Source organism: Anopheles merus, chromosome 3R, assembly GCF_017562075.2.
Source record: "Anopheles merus strain MAF chromosome 3R, AmerM5.1, whole genome shotgun sequence".
NCBI classification, from domain to species: Eukaryota; Metazoa; Arthropoda; class Insecta; order Diptera; family Culicidae; genus Anopheles; species Anopheles merus.
In genome coordinates, this window is record NC_054084.1 from 22,306,644 (window position 1) to 22,324,717 (window position 18,074).

An 18,074-nucleotide genomic window follows, 5' to 3' on the forward strand; every position below is an offset into this window, starting at 1 on the left:
GGCGATGGCGTGACTCTTCGCTGATTAAGGGACAAAACTTTATCGTAACGCGCGGGGCTCGTTGGAACAGGCGGTTGATGAGGTTGGTGAATCGGAGACGGTACATTGAAATGGTTTACCTACAGGTGGTCTCCCGGAGCTCAGTCCCGAGACATGCTTCAAGTTCAAGTTGAAGGTCATGCCAACGGGCAAAGATGCAACTGCAATGAAATGCGTCTTTGCTTAAAGTTCTTGCCGGCTTTGCCGAATAAATCTTGGGCTGATGAGTTAACCAAGCAAAGCCTTTAAATTTTGACGCTTCCCTTGTTCAGCTTTAATCCCGCGGGAACTCCCATGCCCGGGACGTGACGTTCCCATTCCTTATCGATCCACCTGCGCCCGGGCGGCCGGATTAAGAAGTCAAACACGCTCATGTGAAGTGAAATTGCTTACGATGGGATGTCTTTTGCCCCCAAAAATGTGCCTGCGAATAATTTTTACACTTCGGTGCGCTTGAATAATGAAGGTTAGCCAGTTTCTTGGCGTACGCTTTCCAGGATTTGCCTCTGTGAAAAGTGGTGAGTTGAGTGAATTGCAAAAAAAACTCTTTTTTGAGACGTAATAATTTTTTGGGTCTCACATTGTGCCTCTTTTTCCTCCTTGTTCTTTTCAATGTATCCAATCGTTTGGATGGGCACTCGTTTATGCGAGCCCAATTCGCTTAGGGTCGCCTGTTAGTATGATACTCCGTGGCTGCTGTTGCTGGTGCTGCGCAAAATCCTTCCATCGTTCGCACATGGTTGGCAAAGTTGAACGACCGAAATATGTGTGTGTGTGTTTGTTTGTGTGTGTGTATGTATTTTCATCATTTTCCCGTTTTTCACCGTGACCAAGAGGTAGCACGAGAGAGGCTCCATGGTGCACTCGGGGCATTCGACCGACCGAATCTTCCCATGAATGAGTAGCGCTCTTGAAGCCAGCGCAGGCAAGGCAAGAGCGAAACCTGCGGCCCGGTGTTGGCGTCAAGAAAGCTCTGGCAGAAAATCTAGATTAAAAGCCACCGGTTCCAGCAAACCAACCCACCAGACCAGCCGAGAAAGGTGTAGCGAATGGAGCGCGGACCGGGGTTTGAAATTAAGCCGAGCGCTGGAAAGACCACCGAGCTGGAAAGAATTTCCGACCCATGCAGGGTATGGGCGGTAGGGCCAGCTGCGGGATGGAGCAGAGGAGATGAGTTTTTATTTATTTTCCCTCCCAGCGTTCTTTGCCCGCGCTTGTGCTCGCCTCACCTCTTCGGTTGGAGTTTTCAGTGTTTAAAGTGTCGGCCACGTTACATTTAAGCTTATGCTGCTAAAAGCTGAGCCACAAGGAGTGCCGCAGAAGCGCAAAGACGCGCTTCTCGCCGGGCGAATCGAGTTGCATTCGCAACGCAAGAGCTGAGCTTTACCACACTGCACACTGAAGACGAAATCACTACGACGGGGAATTGAAGAGTGCACGGGAACAATTTACTACGATTGGCGGACGGTGATAGGAGGATGGAACGCACGCGTAAATTGGTCGCGGCGTCGTTATGTTGCCCTTCTTTCTTAAGCCATATACCACTTTATGCGGCGTAAGGATCGCCGGAACGTTGACGGTATGATGGATCCTTTGGTACGAACGTGCCAAAGGGTGGAGCGTTTGTGGGAAAATCAGAAGTCGCAATTGCTTTCAACACTTGGTAGTAATTGTGCCCTGGCAAGATTAATCAGTTGCAATCGCCGATGAGATGGGTACTGCCTACCTATCGTTGTTTTATTTCTTAGTTAAGCAGGAGGGAAGAAGCGCATACTTCCCTATGGTGGATTGCTTGGTCCGGGCAGATAGGTTCGTTACCTACGAGCGATTAAAGGCGTTAACAAGCTGTCAAGTGTCGTCACTTCTGTGTTGTTTGGCAAAGAAAAACAGGATAGTACGCGAATTAACTGTGCGTTGGAGGTAAAATAGGATTATTCGAACAAAATTATTTACTATTCATTTAGATTTGGAATTGAGTTTCTCTTGAAGATAGCTTATTTTTATCCAAAAACACTATTTGCTGAAAGCAGACTTAACCTTAACTGAAACAGTTTTAACAAGACCTTTAACACACACACACACACGCAATGAGTGCTTTACAAAGCAGTTTTTTTTCATTTTTGGGTCATACACCTTCTTAAACGTTTGAAATATTTTAATTAGGAGTCATATATGAATTCAGTTTTAAATTGATTAGTGGACTCAAATGAAGCAAATGGACATGATGGATGCCTGGACCTGGCTCATAAAAGAAGAAAATCAAAAGGAATTATGCAAAGCAGGTTTTAAATTAAATTACAAACTATACAACAATGGGAACAGAAAACCAAATCAATTTTATTTCAGTTTTACAATTAAATGGCATGTTCATGATAAACGACAAACAAACACGAACTAGACGATGGATAGACAAATTAATTAAAAAAAAAGGTTGTGGACATATGAACCTATCTTACCCAAAACAGAACCGTTATCAGTGTTCATGCTTTGCCTGCACGTTGACATGCTGCTCTTTCACGCTCACCAGCCCCATAATCCAGTTCGATAACCTCAATTAAATGCTATCAATTCGTAAGGCTTAAAAGCGAAGGCATCGACCTGAGCGCCGCGCATGGAGATGGTTGTCCGACTCTTAAAAAAGCTTTATTTTCTTAATTCATTCTCGTAGCCATGCGCGCGCGTTCCACCAGGAAACCCAAAATTACTATCAAACCTGTCCTTCATCATCGTTCAGGCATGGGTGATTCCAGCAGCAGGCCGAAAAAAGCACACAAAATAAAAAAGGAAGCCATCGAACGGTGACACGATAGCAGTGGAGACGATCAACCAAAAGCAGAGCAACAGAATTGGTGACGCCAAAGACGTCCACGACACCACCGCTGCGACGACGGCGACTGCGACGTCGGGAATTTGACCTAATTCGATGTGATAATTTATTATTTCACCGCAATCAGCGCAAACCGGTTCCGATCGCATTCGACTGCGAACGCGAACGGATGTATTTTTGATCACCCATGGACCCGTGGACGGACACGGCATTGGAGTGCATTGGAGTTGATCTTCCTTCCACGCCGTGCGCTGTTTGTCCCTCCCCCCCCTCCCCTGGGTTTGCAAGCCCATCCCGTCCCCTTGCCCGAATCCGCTTATGCCGCATCGAGAAGTATCCCACTGTGTCCGTGCAGTAATTGCTCCACTCCGGAATCATCCGGCCATTAACGAGCTGGGTCTGGGTCTGGGTCAGAGTGTGTGTTTGTGGGGGGCTATTTCCCGAGAAAAGAAAGCTGGTGTGCGGGATTGATCCCGGTTCGGACCCGGGAGAAGATAAATCTGTTCCACGCGGTTAGTAATTGCAGCGTCGTCTCACTGTCACGCGCGGCCAATGTGTGCCACCCAGCACTTAGCCTCATCCCGGATGGGATGAGGGAGATTGCAGGAGGGGCTTGATGAGGAATCACACATTACACACACACACACATGTGCCCGGTCAGCCGGCAGCATCAAGCAACGAGAGAGATTGAAACGAGATCAGTGCGATTTGCCCGATGATCAGTTTCTAATTGCCTGACATGGTGGAAGCAATCGATCGTTTCGGGCGATGCTTTTATCCGGTAGCATAAAAACACACATACATCACACTGTGTGGGCTGTGCAGGCGAGGCTGGCAGACCACGTTCCTTGTTTCGCAGCCGGCCGCACAGTCGCATCATTAAATGCGTCATTATGTATGCGCTCGTGTACGATTCCCCATTGGCTGGTGCAGCCGTTTGCTTTCCCCTCAAATATGAGTCCACCGTGTAGCGAGCGTTTGCTAGGACCGTAATCTTCACGTCGAAGATGACGGGTGGGTCGTCTACGTCCCGTCCGGGTAGTGTCAGATGCGATCAATCAGCATTTGGTTGTGGAGAAGCGGAAGGTGGATACACACATTTGCATACGTTATGGCGGTGGTCAACGTGATGAGGAGTTGTCAAGATGAGCGATGCAAATGTTTGGTTCGCTCGACTGGTTTGGCACAGAATAGGGACAGGGTTTTTGCAAAAGTGGAGCAAAGTCCAACGTCCAAACAAAGATATCTAGTTTCTAGAAGACATCGTTATCATCAAAATATTGACAAGTGTCCAAGAACAGCTGTTAAATAAACTGGCAGAAACCACTGACTTTAAATGGCCTATTCGCATAACAAACTGATTACTATAAGGTATCCACAAACTAGCCATAATAGCTTTTATTGTCTTTATTTAAAGTCCTTATTGATTTTGTTGCAGCTACTGAAAGATTACATTAGAATGGTAGATTCATGATGACTCAGGATATTCCCAGAATATACTTAAGCTGTACAGTCACAATTCCTAAGCCAACCCAGCACTCACAATTCCAGTTACTTCCAAATATTCAATCCATCTTGTACAAATGCGCTCCTGCGGAACATTCACAAAGCTTTGTATTATCTCCAACGACACTTGACGTACATATCAGCCGATCAGAAAGCATAACTTTCTCATCGTGTTTATCGCTTCCTAGGCTTTGCATCATAATTAGCTTCCGAGGTAAATGGCTTCTGCACACCCTTTTGCCCCCGATTAACATCTCATACGTAAAGCCCACCCAATAATTCCGGTAGCAGCAACAGCGGCAGGAAATGTGCTCCAATGTGCAGCGGCCCGTAACGCTACTGATGGGCGACCAAACGAGCCACAGCAAAGGGGTGAGCAATGGAATGGCGCTGTGATGAGGTTCACCGACAATCACGGTTCGATGAGTGTGAAATGGAAACACCCGGGCGAATATTTGCAATTGCATAACGAGCCGGAAAAGATGTTGACTAATCAATGTCATAATGCGGGAAGGGAGGGAAGATGAATCGACAGGATTGTCCATGAGTCATCTGAGCCGGGCGGGAATACGTATCTTTGTTGCTCGAAGGGAAGGACTTCACCTGAGGCCAGTCGTATCAACACCGGGTGGTGACAAAGTAATTCAAATCAAGCGGAAGGAACAAATCAAGCATCACTCGCGGCGTGCCCTTTTACCCTTTCAGAGCCGACGATGGCTCATTATGTCGTTTGTTTGTTGGAACACACCGGTCCGCTCAAGGACGGTCACGATCGCAGCATCGCATCGGTATTATGTAAAGTTCACCTTCGCACCGGAAGAGCGTCGACCCGTGGTGTCTGTGTGTGTGTGTGTAGTGCGAACGATTGTCGGTTGTTGATTGATTAGTTGACTGTTTAATGATACCGGTGCTGGTCGGCGCGAAAGAGCGCGAGAGCAGGACGTCAGCTGCGTGCTGCTCTGCCTCGGAGCTCAGAGAAACAGGCGAAGCAAATTGCTACCAAAGTTAGAACGTTCGCTACAAAACGCAATGACTTAGGGTAGGTGTTAACAGGCCGGTCAGTAATTATGGCCTCGCTTGTTTGTGCGCCCGTGCAATTAAGTACTCCCGCGTACACCTGCGCCAGCTAATAAATGTGTGTGTGTGTGTGTGTGTTCTGGCAGCACTAGCAGCCCACGGGCAGCGAACAGAGGATGAGCCATTTCCGAAGCGTCGTTTGTCTGCAGAAACGTGCTCGGCGGCTCATCACGATTCCACGCTCCAACGCAAACATCCTGCAGGAGTTCCGGCAGGCAGGGTGGCTGGGTTCTTTGTTCTAAACGTAGCAAACATGGAGGGCATCCCATCGTTCGCGCCAATGATAAATTCCAGTTCACTCAGGCTCACTCCAGCCGATGTTCACATCGATCTCCTAATGAGCTTGTATCTAACGACGAGCGGTTCGTTTGCTCGCACCGATCTTACAAGCAACAGTGTGGCAATACAAACAGCAAAAAAAGGTCGATCATTCGATCTCAGAACCTCTCTCGACCTGGGATATTAATTAGTCAACCGAACCGATGCCGAATGATGCCTTACCTTGAAGCCGTTGCGCGTTCTTGCTTCCCCTTTATGCTCGACGCTCGGTGTAGTCGTTCTGTACGCCAACCCCAGTCCCAGAAATGATGGATTGGTTTGCTTTTGGATGCCGGCGTTTGACGGGGAAGTGTTGCTGCTGCTACTGCACCGTTAGTTCACACCGGAAACCCCGTGGTCTGCGTACGCAGAGTCTGCGGACGCGGTCGGCGGTTCGTGCGGGGTTCGTCTTCTACGCGCGATCATGCGATGTTCCCATCAAATGCGCATCATTTTTTCCCCTACCGTCACTGGGAGCTGAGAAGAGGCTGAGCAGGTATGGTTGGATGGTTCACCAAATAACCCTAATCATACGGACGCGGCTGTATTGCTGTGTCGCGGCTAGCAGGGCATCATGGCTGGAGATGCTACTAATCTCTTTCCAGTCTTTGGAACTGGTACTGGATCCTAGCAGCTTCGTTAGCACCAGTTTAAAGCTTCAGCACCTTAAGAAACACTTTAAGCGCACTCAACACTGTTCTTAATGCAACTAAACTCACTCACGCACTGTAAACTTCGTTCTTTTCACTGCAAACCAAACGACACACTAGAGGAAAATGTGCTCTCCGATGAAGTTAAATGGAAAAAGCCCGAAGACAAGCTAATGCGCTGTCTAGCACCTTTCCAGAGTCAGAAGCCCCGAACGAGCTGGACCGTTAGTATCTCACTAGGAAGATCGTTGGCTTCAGCGCAGAAGCGTGGCGCGGATGGTCTGCTAGCTGGGTCCAGCTTTTAGCCGGAGTTTTCCGGCTCTTCCAACGTTCACACTAACACAGCGTTATTCCACTATCTTCGTACACATCAACGCACACACACACAAGAGCAGCACGCACACGACAAACGGACGGAATTGCACTTAAAGTTGAGATTGCAACACTGTAATGTAGACGTTCTGGATTACGAAGCCGAGATGCCCAGGAGCAGTTATGCACTTTGCGATGTTCTGGAAGACCCGTTACTGGTGGCACGAGTTTCTGCCGATTTTGTTTGATCTGGAAAAGAAAGAAACGAAAGAAAGTGTTATATGTTTAAATACATAAAACAGTTTTGTTGGACAATTATAAATTAAAAAAAAAAAACAGTCCTAATTGCCATCTTTGCCGTATGTGATCGTTATGTTAGCAGAAAACTCGTTTATGAGATGGTAGACATATTTATAATAATATTTCTGACTTACAAGAATACTTTTCAAAATGTATCTAATACTTGAAACTAATTTCTTGTTGTGTAGTTTCCTTTGCTTCTTAACCCATTACGTCTAGCACTCAGGAAGATCTACTCAAGCGAATCGCACACGGCATTTGCTAAGAATTTTCCCCCACCTCAGAGCAGTCCCAGCGGTCCCAGCTCCAGGGATGGCGTGTGTTAAACGGTGTAAAACTCAAGAACTTCCTCCACCGCACACACACTCACACATTCCACGCACTTTAGCTCAAACGCGCACGTGAAGCGCGAAAACAACCTCAACAACAACCGCTCAGCATAAATACGCGCACCCGCGCGTGCAGTTAGGAAGTGTTGGAATTTATAATTACAAAACGATGGCACGAAAGCGCGGTGCAACGGTGTGCAAAGTTATGCTGGGTAAGACAGCACACAGTAGGGGAGGGCGTGGATGGGGTGGTGAAATAAATACAGCAAACATTTATTTATAAACGATCGGCACACGGCTAAGAACGCACGCGGCAGTGTGCACTGAGCATAATGAACGGTTATACCGGGTAACGGGATTTAATTGAAAATCAATTTACTGTAGTAGATCGCGATGGTGGAAGAGACTATCTTAAGTTCTGTACTGGTCGGGTGTACGGGCAGGAGGCTTATTCTTGGTGCGATGATGGCGCACTGTCCGATATCTGGACCGGATTCTGAGCGGCTGCACGTGTGTTCGGGCTCCTCAGCGCACTGCGGCTGGGGATGGAAATGGGGCGCAATTCTAAAGTGTTAGAAGTGTTCGGAACTGTTTCTGTTCGGAGCAGAACCCATCTCGTGCCAAATCTACTCTTAATGGTCAGTACGGTTAGCTAGCGGAGTATGTGCTGGGAAGAGATGGAAACGCAAGAAAGAACGCATTTCAACCTCCGTCTGCTTATGGTCGAGAGAGAGAGCCCAGAACGAATGTAGAACAGGTACTCATTACCGGATCGTGGTGCATTGATTACCGTGTCTAGTGCGCTAAGTGGTGGCGAAATGAGTTTTTTTTTTTGTACAGAGAGGAAGATATTCTGAAGAAAAAAAACAGACATGAAATGATCCTTCTTGAGCACAATCATAAAGTTTGTAGTCATTCTACTTTAAATAACACTTCAATGCAAGCTTATAGCTTGATACTCAATAAATCAAGCAATAATCTTCAATAAATACTTTACTTTTAATTCAACTCCTCCCTATCATGTTCGCTAAATGGCCACTTTCCGTGCTATTTCTTCTTCATATCATCTTGAAACCAAACACAAAGAAAGCTCAAAAGTGCAATTTCGCAACCACTCCAGCAAGCTGCTGGAGTGCCATTCACTCCCAACACAGCTGACTGGTCGCTCACCCGATGCTCACCGACTAGCATAAGCATACTTCTCCAGTGCCCAAAAAAAACCCAACCCCCCCTCCAACCACACACTAACGGTTCACTTGTGGCGTCGCCGCCAGCTCGATCAACGCAACCAGAAGGGGTAAGAAAAGGAAGCACATGCCCGGTGTGTATTGGTGGCGCTGGTTAGAAAACGGTTAATTGGCGCTGTGACACCGACACCGACAGCGCGGAGGAGAAAGCGAGCGAACGCGAAAAGAACGCGCCCGCGTAGTGACCTCATATGATGGTCCGTCCCGGTGATGGTGGTAGTGGCTACTCATGACTAAGCTCACATAACCTCAATACGGGAATCTCATTTCCTTCTTTCTTTCTCCCCGGGTCGCTATGTGTGTGTGTGTGTGTGTGTGTGTGTGTGTGTGTGTGTGTATTTGATGGCTCTGTGCGTGCGTATCAGTTCGCTGGTGGAATGAGCTCTCGGGTGGAGTATGCAGAACCGCCATCACCACGCAGGTGTCCCGTGCAGGGCAGAGAACAGATAAAAACATCCCTTAGCAGCGTTTGCAAGGGTTTCTCGCTTGCATGTTTCAGATGCGGGAGTACTTCTGCTTATCGTTGCCTTTAGTACAGGAATAAATTGCGATCCCTTGCTCCAAATACTGGTTCAGATCGTAGCTGTTCCATCGAGCTTTCAAATGTTTGCTCATGTCTAGAAAAACGGCAAAGAAACGGGAAGTCTGTCAGAAAAGTGTCTCGGCTTCAACGGGATTAAAGCAACACAAACTGATCGATCGGGTTGGAGTTTGCATTTACTGCTGCATTCCTGATCCTCCCCCGGGATATCGTTTAGCCGGGTGGGGGGGACGGTAACTTGTGGCCCATTTCGAAAAGACCTTCGGATTTGTATGACAAAGCCCCGGCTCTTCCCCGTCCGTATCGCCCTTCAATCCAGGCCATGGTCGTGATCGTGTTCGTGTGCTGCCGGGAAGACTTCATCTCCGTTTGCCGTCCCTCCGATCACGGGGCGGCGGTGTGAGAAGAATGACCACGCGAGAGACCCTTTTTCTTTTTCCCTTCTGCTGCTACATCGCTGTCTCCTGCATTTCTCTTCTACTGTCTTTTTCTCTCTCACACGAACACATATACACACACACCGTCTCTCCCATTCTTTTACCACCCCTTTCGAGGGGCCTCACCGCTTCCCGTTCGGGCCGTTCTTCAATGCGAGAGAGTGCCACTTTCTAAAAAATAGGTTAACCGGCAGTGTAAACAAGTGTGTGGGTTTTTCGTGCTGCGGGCTGCTGGCCCCCTCCTCTCCAGTCCTGTCTCCTCACCCTTTACCATTACCCTACCGTACGAGCGGGATGTTGAGATCGTGTTTTGGGGAGAGGCACTTCACATCCTGCCCGCCCGAGAATTAATAGATACCTTTGCCGAGCGAGATGCACGGCCATCGACGACCGCGTTTCAATTTCAGTTTCGCTGCGCACAAACTTAACTTTCACAATCGTCGTGTGTCGTGTGTTCTTTTTGCAGCATGCATGCCTCAAACAACCTCTCCATCTCCCCCCCCTAACAAGGGATGAAATGCGGGTTGTAAGTTTTGCACGGCCGGAGAAAGTGTCTTGCCACTACACAGAGCAAGTCCTTTTGCGTGCTAATCGTTCTTGTTCGCTTTGTATCAGCTAAGCTAGGCGCCCGATCTTATCGCGCTTTTAAAAGCGAAGCCTTTTGTTCGTCGGGGTTTGTTGCTTCTGCATTAGAAAAAGGGTTTCGAACGCACCGCACACCAACAGACCAGCGGGCACCGGGGACCTGTTCTTTCGGGAGGGAAAAAACGGTTTGCGCGGCTGCGTCAACAATGGAGCGCAGTGCATGATACCGACAGCCCAGAACAGCACAGGGCAGTCGGAAACGGGTTTTGTGTAGCGTCTTGCCGAGCAGCCGCGATCGCGATCGATCCCTCCGGCCTGAGGTCAATGGCTATCGTCCGCCGCCTATCACGAGTGTGGTTCCCTGAAGATGTGAATGCTGTACGCACTGCAACAGTGTTTTCTTTGGCCCTTCTTCACAGGTTTTTGTTTGGTTGTTTTCCCCACGTCAAGATTGAAGATGTTTATGTAACTCGAACTCGATCGTAAGGTGGACACACAGGTTGTGGACGATCAGACGTAGCAGCATCAGGATCTTTGCTCAAGTTGCTGTGACCATCTTAACGAAGACCAATTAATAATGGCACACAACTGCACGTGACTCGCTGACAGGCTGACACCGAAATGACCGCAAACCGGGGACCAATAATTTGATCCACTCCGGGTTTGGGGTTAATGCTCGTAGCGCACTCCCTGCAGGGAGCGGAAACACTTTTTTGTGTTGTGCAAACAATCCACTCTACTGTCCATTAAAATGTGTGTATGTGTGTCCAATTTCGAACGATGACTCTCTTAAATTCTCCACCATCAGCATTTGCTGCTACTGTACTGTGAGAAATAAGCACAGAGCGAAAAAAAAACATACACATCCAAGCACACACACAGTTCGGGAATCATTTTGTGATCCTGCGTTAAACATTAATTGCCGCGCTTCGATTCGATCCATCCGGATAGAGACGTTGATTGGGTTGGATCAATAAAAAAGCATCCACCACCACCATCCGAAGCTTCCTAATTTGTTGATGAACCCGCCCGGAATCGTCATCCGGAGGCTTGCCGGCTGGCTCGGTGTACGCGAGACTTTTCACAAACGGAAGGGAAGGAAATAGTTTGCTGCTCCCTTGGGAGTAGGGAATGCTCAGTCAAGAAGAAGCGTAAATTGATGCTCCGATCAGGAACAGGTTTCTAGTGGCATTGCCTGAAGATGCGAGGAAAAGGAATCATTCCATCCACAAATACAGAACAAATTCGAGTTTCGGGTGGAACAAACTATACATATATCCCCCCTGAAAAGGGTACCGAGAGGGAAGCAATGCCCATGTTGCCCACCGAGAACAGTCACGTTCATTATCTTACTCGGCTGTTTGTTTGCCTTTGTCGCATATCTTCACTATCTCTCTGTTTTCGGGATGGATCTTAATTAGCAAAACAAGAACAAGAACTAAAACACTCCGATCTCGCCGCTTCTGATACAGCACACAAAGCACACGGGATCCAGGACAGGGCACACAAGCAAATGCCACACAGTCTTCGGGCGCTTCTTTGCCTTCGGTGCCATTCACCAGTGCTGGGAGCAAAAGAAAGGGCCCCGGTCATGGATAGAAAGTCGCGCGATTTCTCCGACGTAACTGGAAACCTTGTCGGCGAAGAACTTGTTCTCGCTCGCTTTACATCACATTGATCACACGGCACAGTGTTCGGGAGCGTGTACCCCACACGCGCTTGCCTTGCTGCACTTTCCTCCGTTCGGGCGTTCGGTCGCGTTCCAGCAAATACACATTTTTCACCTCAATCAACAAATTCACAGTTATGCCAATGATGCAAGCTCGCGCGGGGTTCTGCTTCAAAAACTGGACGTACCACATTCCCCCATTGGAGATGGGAGCGAGAGATGGGACCTCTCGAAAGAACTTACGTTTAATTTGGGATGTTTGCCAGCTACGAACGGTCGTTCTTGGTTCGTGAAAGGATGGTTTGGACCGTACTTTCACTCGATCACTTACAGATTCTCCAGAAAACAGATCGTTTGGTTTTTCTTTCAACAAAACGGCAAGATGAACACACTCTTTTTGAAACACACTAGGCCTAACTGGAACTTTTCCGAAAGGTTCCGCTTAGTGCTGCTGCTGCTGTTTGCTGCTGCCTCTGCTGGCACCGTTTTTCTTACGCCACGGTACGCACTCGGTCAACGGACGACGCGAAAATACGGTCAGCACTCAGCCGTTCGGTCTCCTAGATCCCGGCCTGCAGAGAGCCCAGACTCACACTCACAAACACACACACACACACACACGCGCGCGCACGTCGGAAATGAAACCCGCTGCGGGGTCCGGGAGCGCGGAGTCTGTGCTGGTGTGGTCGCAGATCAAGAGCCTCGCTGGAAAGAGACCTTGACACTGAAGACGTTAGATTTATACTGACGAGCTGATGCCGGAGCCAACCGTGCCGTGCTAGCGCTCAGCCGCGATCGTTTGCGATCGTGCGCCGCGCGCACGGGGTTGTACGGTCACGGAGAGCGCTAATGCCTGCCCCGCCAGCATAACCGGACGAACGCACTCCGGGCCTCCGGGCGGGCGCGTGTGTAGTGGTACGAGCTGCAGCCCGAGTTGGATGGGCAAGAAAGAGATACCACCGTGTGGATGTATGGCTCTGTCAGCAAGATGCGCACTTTTGAGCAAGAAACAAGAGAGTCTCAAGCGAGCGAGAGAGAGAGAGAGAGAGAGAGAGAGAGAGAGAGAGAGAGATCGTCCCGGTACGCCCGCGTACAGAGAAAGAACTGCAGGCAGAAGCGCCTGCCGAGGGCCCATCGAAAGTATGTTGCGCGCGACCAGCGAAATGGTCAGTCGGCTGGTCAGTCACGAAACGGGGCCCAGGGGTCGGTCAGAAATCGGAGACGCACACGAAAAGGAACAGAGAGGAGCGAGAGAAAGAGTCAGAAAGAGAGAGATGAATGGCCGTACCGAGAGAACGCATTCGAAGAAATAACACTTTTGAGGGAAAACGTTGTTATGCTGCACACTGGTATGTTGCTGTGTGTGTGTATGTTTAGCTTTTGCCGTATGCCTGCTCCCTTTTCCCTTCTTCCCTCTTCTTCCTTCTTCACGTAACCCGTACCGCTTGCTTTGGTGTGTTTCTTTCTCTCCGTTTCGTTTTGTTGTGAACTTTGTTATCTGCGTTTTCTGCAGCGCGGGACACCATCGGGAAGGAACTGTTTCGGTAGGTAAGGTTCGTCGCTTGGTGTGGTACGTTCGACGCGTGAGTCACTTGATTTTTTCGGTGCATTTATTTCGCAAGGATAAAGGATTGTGGTGGTTTTTCGTGATGCGATCGGTGAGAGTGAGCTGTTACTTAACGGGCAGCTGTTGGCGGTGTTGGGTTTTGCTGGGGAGCTGAGTAATTTGTGTCACCCGCGAAAAGACCCGGTTTGCGAGAGGTGAAAGGGATGTGTCAGCGACTTTTGATAATCAATGCGCGGATAACGGAACTTAGCAAAGACGGCAAGGATAGCAAAGTTGTAATATGGGGCATTGCAGGGTTCTTAAGGACTTGTTCTCACAAACCTTATGATTCTTAGTTTAGACGTTTCTGAACCTATTAACAGGACTTAAGGGCTTAGTCCGATTTTAATAAACAATCATAACGATCTATGTTCAAAATGGCTCGTTAATAAATTGATTAGTTAAAGACATTCACAAAATACCATTCAAAATAAAGTGATTCATAGCAAACATATTTAGTTATGCATAACAAAGGTGATGCAAATGCAGACAATCACCAAACCGTAGAAGATGAACTCGAATACGCAATGCATACATAATTTATGGCTGAAATCACGAAGGGATTGGTTAGTTTTTAATGTAAAGCAATATGTGAAAGTTCATTCAGTTAGTTTTAGCTATTTTTTTTAATATTTATCACGCAGATTGTTCAAATACGAAATCCAAAGCAATTATTCAACGACCCAGTCCTGATATTATGTTAAAAAAAACATTATAAACTGTAAAAAATACTGCATTAACTGTTAATTACTAAAAGCCTGACTTTGTAATATCTCATTTTCTTTTTGATAAATAAAGTTAACTATTGAATTTAGGAGCATCGTTTTTTTAAACAAAGCTTGTGCAGCAAAAGTTTTCCCTCTGCACCATCTTTACGAAGCCAGTTTTTCTGCTGTGTTCTATTTTACTCAATGATCGCGCAAGCCTCCGTCCAGGGTCACCCACAGTAACTCCACGGGAAGACAGGAGCACCTTGGTATGCGACCCGTTTTGCGACCCGGTCGGCATTTTGCGCGCAACCATGAAGGGAAAGTATGAAGGAACACTTTCCAAGCTGGCGCGATGCGAATTGTTTGCTTGCTGGTTACTCCAGGGGGAAATGAAGAACGTCTTAGAAACCCGACCCGAGGTCCATTATCCACGGCCGCCCAGATTCGTTCCGATACAGTAGCCGATATTGTGAAGCGCAAGCCTTCGCTGTCGGGAAAGAAATGCGCGCAAAACGGCAGAAAAATGATATTATAGAAAAGAAGATAGACGTTTGGCGAATACACCAGGGTGGCGAGGGAGAAGAACTGAAACGGAGATGGGCAGGCAGCTCCAGCCACACACTTGTATGTGTTTGTGGGGAAAAGTGGGATGAAAAAGAACCACAACTGGGGGGCAAAGCAAAGCGCAGAAGCACACAAAACGGTCCACCACGGTAGTTGCGACCGTCGAGATTGCATTCTTTTGCATCAGGTTTTGCAACCGTTTTTCCCGCCAGCCCACAGCTCTGCTGCTCTGTACCGCTCCCACTTTCATTGGGTGATGGAGTGTGAGGAGTATAACAGTAGGATAGCTGGGAGATGAAGATCCTAATTAACGCAACGCCATTTTCCTGCCGCTTAACCACCGACCACCGGCTGATGGAGCAAATGATGCAAGATGATCTCTTCTCACTCGCTGACGAATCCGCTGTATGATGTTCTCGAGCAAAACGGCGTCGGTCTGCCTCGGCCCGAGATGCACGGGCCGGATGCATTCAATATTACGTCGCGCTGGTTCCCGATCGAGCCCGGGGAAGCAAACTCGTTCCGAGCTCGGGTTGTGGCTTGGCTGATAACTGTTCTTCTACGATTTATAATTCAATCCTTCAAAAATCAGGTTTCGATCGGTTTGGTGCGGTGGGGAAACGATTTAAATGAGCTTTCGACGAGCTGAATGTTGACGATCTCAGGCAAGTGGGACAGTTTATCGTAATTATGCGAAAAGCGGATTTAATGGGCAGCAAACGGAAACTCCTCAAGTCCCGAAAAATAAAAGATTCTTCATTTCATTTGTTGTGTGTGGTTTTAAACTCTCATTAAAAGCAGACCAGAGACTTCAATGCTACAAATGAGACGAGCTCGGTTTCTGAAATCACTTGCTGTTCCATCTTTCATCTCGATGCGTACTGCTAGCACAAATTAGTATTATTACTACAACGAGCGTGCGTACGGAAGAGCGCCAGAGAAATACCAAGGAAAAGAGGCCAACAAATCGTGCTACAAACCTGCAATAATCAAATCAAAACCCGAATCGATCACTGCCTACCAGAGAGCAATTACCGCGGCAATGATTCCCTTTCGCATTGGACTTGCTCTATTCCGGCTCCTAGCTGGCCAGCTTAGACAGGGCTATGGAGGCTCTTGTACGCGCGGCCCGATGGAGGTCACCGTCAGATAAATTAATAAATGAGAAAAATGAATCAATGATACATATACTTACCCACTCGGTCCGTTTGTGTGCTTCATCTTGCACTTTCGTGTTGGTGCGTTAGCGCTTTGATAGGATCCCCAGGGAATGGGAGGGTTTGGGGCGGATGTGGTCCAGCTTGCTTGGGAAACTACTTTCCAGCCGATGAACGATAGGGCGCCGTGTGGAATTTGTAAGACGTTCGCTGTAGCTGAGTGTCGATGGGTACGTTTGATACAGTTTTCCCTGTGTGTATGTAGTACAGCTGTAGCCTAGAATGATTGCCTGAAGATTGAGTCTAGCGCTCTGTTTCCTTTACTGCGTGGAAATTGCAAAAGGGTGCAGCGTTTTTATTTAAATGTAAATTAGTCATTTCGCAGCAGACAAAGATTTCACAAATCGATTCTACGCTCCCATTGCACATCAAACACACTGTGAACAGAGCACAGAAGGAATAACTGAACAGAACCGAGGGCAAATTGTCAACGACGCTCATCGATGCACTAGAACGGTGCGCGCATACGAGCATACTTTCTCGCAAAACAAACCCGATTCACGTCCCCTGCTCATCGTCTCCGGTGCAGCGCATATTAGTTGAACGACCTTAAAACGATCATCAACGTCAACGTCAGTCATCGTCGGCGGGCGACCCCCGTCCGCGTTCCGCTGCGTTGTGGGGGCAGGGCGCATTGGCAGTGCTATCAATTTTCCACCACTGTCAACAGCGACGGGGATGATAATGCCCGGGCTGGGCGTAGAACGCTAGCAGGCTTGGGTCTTGCACGTGCGATTACCTACGCACGCTCGGGACGGATAAATGCTGTGCGCTTGCGTGCGGAGCAGATACCGGAGCGATACGGGCCGAACAAGAACAAAAGTCGAAGTGACGAGCGAGAAATGTTCTTTAACGCGCTTCTTTAATTGTGCTGGGCATGAAATCGCTTTTGGATTTGGTCGATGGAGATTAAGAGCGAGAAATGTGTTTAATTGTAAATTATGAGCAATGGCAGCGTGAGATAATGATGGGTATGTTTTGTTTCCCTTTTTTGAGATTTTTTGTGTTTTAAAAAAGTTGGAAATAGTTAAATATTATTAAATGCGATGGCAAAACAATAATTTGATTGTGAATACTAAAATACTTTAAAAGGTTAAGAACCGATCGAAACTCAATTGTCGGTCCTGTTTTCATTGTACAGTAACATACAGAAAAAAGTGTAAATGTGAAGGCATACAAAGATATCAGAAAGAATAAAAACTTATGAAAAATACTAATAAAAAGGAGTGGTTTCACTACTATTTCAGCCATATTTACAGTGCCATTTTTACCCGCGAGCGTTATTACCCGATTTTCTGCCTAGATGATTAAAGCCAGAAAAATATTGAAACAAACGCCGATGCGTTGCAAGCTCGATCAGGTGGTTAGCTCATGAATGAATGATTTTTTGTATCGCTGGAAAAAATAAATATTTGGTCAAGAAATATTTAACAAAAATGAAACGGTGTTTTTAAATGTATCTAAATCCATTATAGCGAAAGGTAACTCTCAAATGGAAACAACCCGGACCATGAATATTGTTCCACTGACTGGCTGTGCTTTTCGGCTTAATTTTTAAGCTCTGAATAATAATGGAGAATGAGTCAATAATATAAAATAATGGTATTTGCTTAAAAAGAAAATCATGCAACGCTTCTAACATGATATTTATTACCAATTAAATATTACATACCACTTGTTTTGCGTTGCAGCACCCCTGTAAAGATCCGTACCGCTGTATAATTATTTTCGAAATGTATCTTCCATATAAATTGCATACATTCAGGCGTTATGTATTTCGTACCGCATAGTGGTTTGATAATTAAGTTTCAGAAATAGGAAATAATTGTAATGGAACAAATATCCTACGAACTTCTTATCTTATTTTTTACGTTTAAGCTATGTTATGTGCAATGCATGTAATGTGAAGCATATAAAATGCATGAAGTTAATAATAAGTAAAAAACATAGCTTTATTTTGTTTATTAACAAGTGTTAAACATATAATTGAAAGTAAGCTAGCAAGATATTGTTGATGTAGATATTTAATTTATTTTCAAACATGATTTCTCATAGAATTCATTTGTGATAGCTAGTTCTACAACGTAACATGGGGATGAAAATATCTAATCAGCTTGTTTGTTGGTGAAATGAATTTAAC

The 18,074-nt window shown here is 47.0% G+C and overlaps 1 protein-coding gene across 3 annotated transcripts in view; it reads right to left on the bottom strand.

The window, feature by feature from the left end:
* LOC121595857 (flocculation protein FLO11) overlaps positions 1 to 12,631 on the bottom strand; it is a 30,042-nt gene extending 17,411 nt beyond the window's left edge. The window contains exons 1-2 of one of the 3 annotated variants that reach the window (XM_041920158.1): positions 12,169 to 12,631; positions 5,951 to 6,978 (exon numbers count right to left, since the gene is read on the bottom strand). The gene's annotated coding sequence lies outside the window, so the exon portion shown is untranslated. Of the gene's footprint in view, positions 1 to 5,950; positions 6,979 to 12,080 lie in introns of all 3 variants that reach the window. The other 2 variants (XM_041920157.1, XM_041920159.1) reach the window with 2 other exon arrangements.
* Positions 12,632 to 18,074: the final 5,443 nt, after the last annotated feature.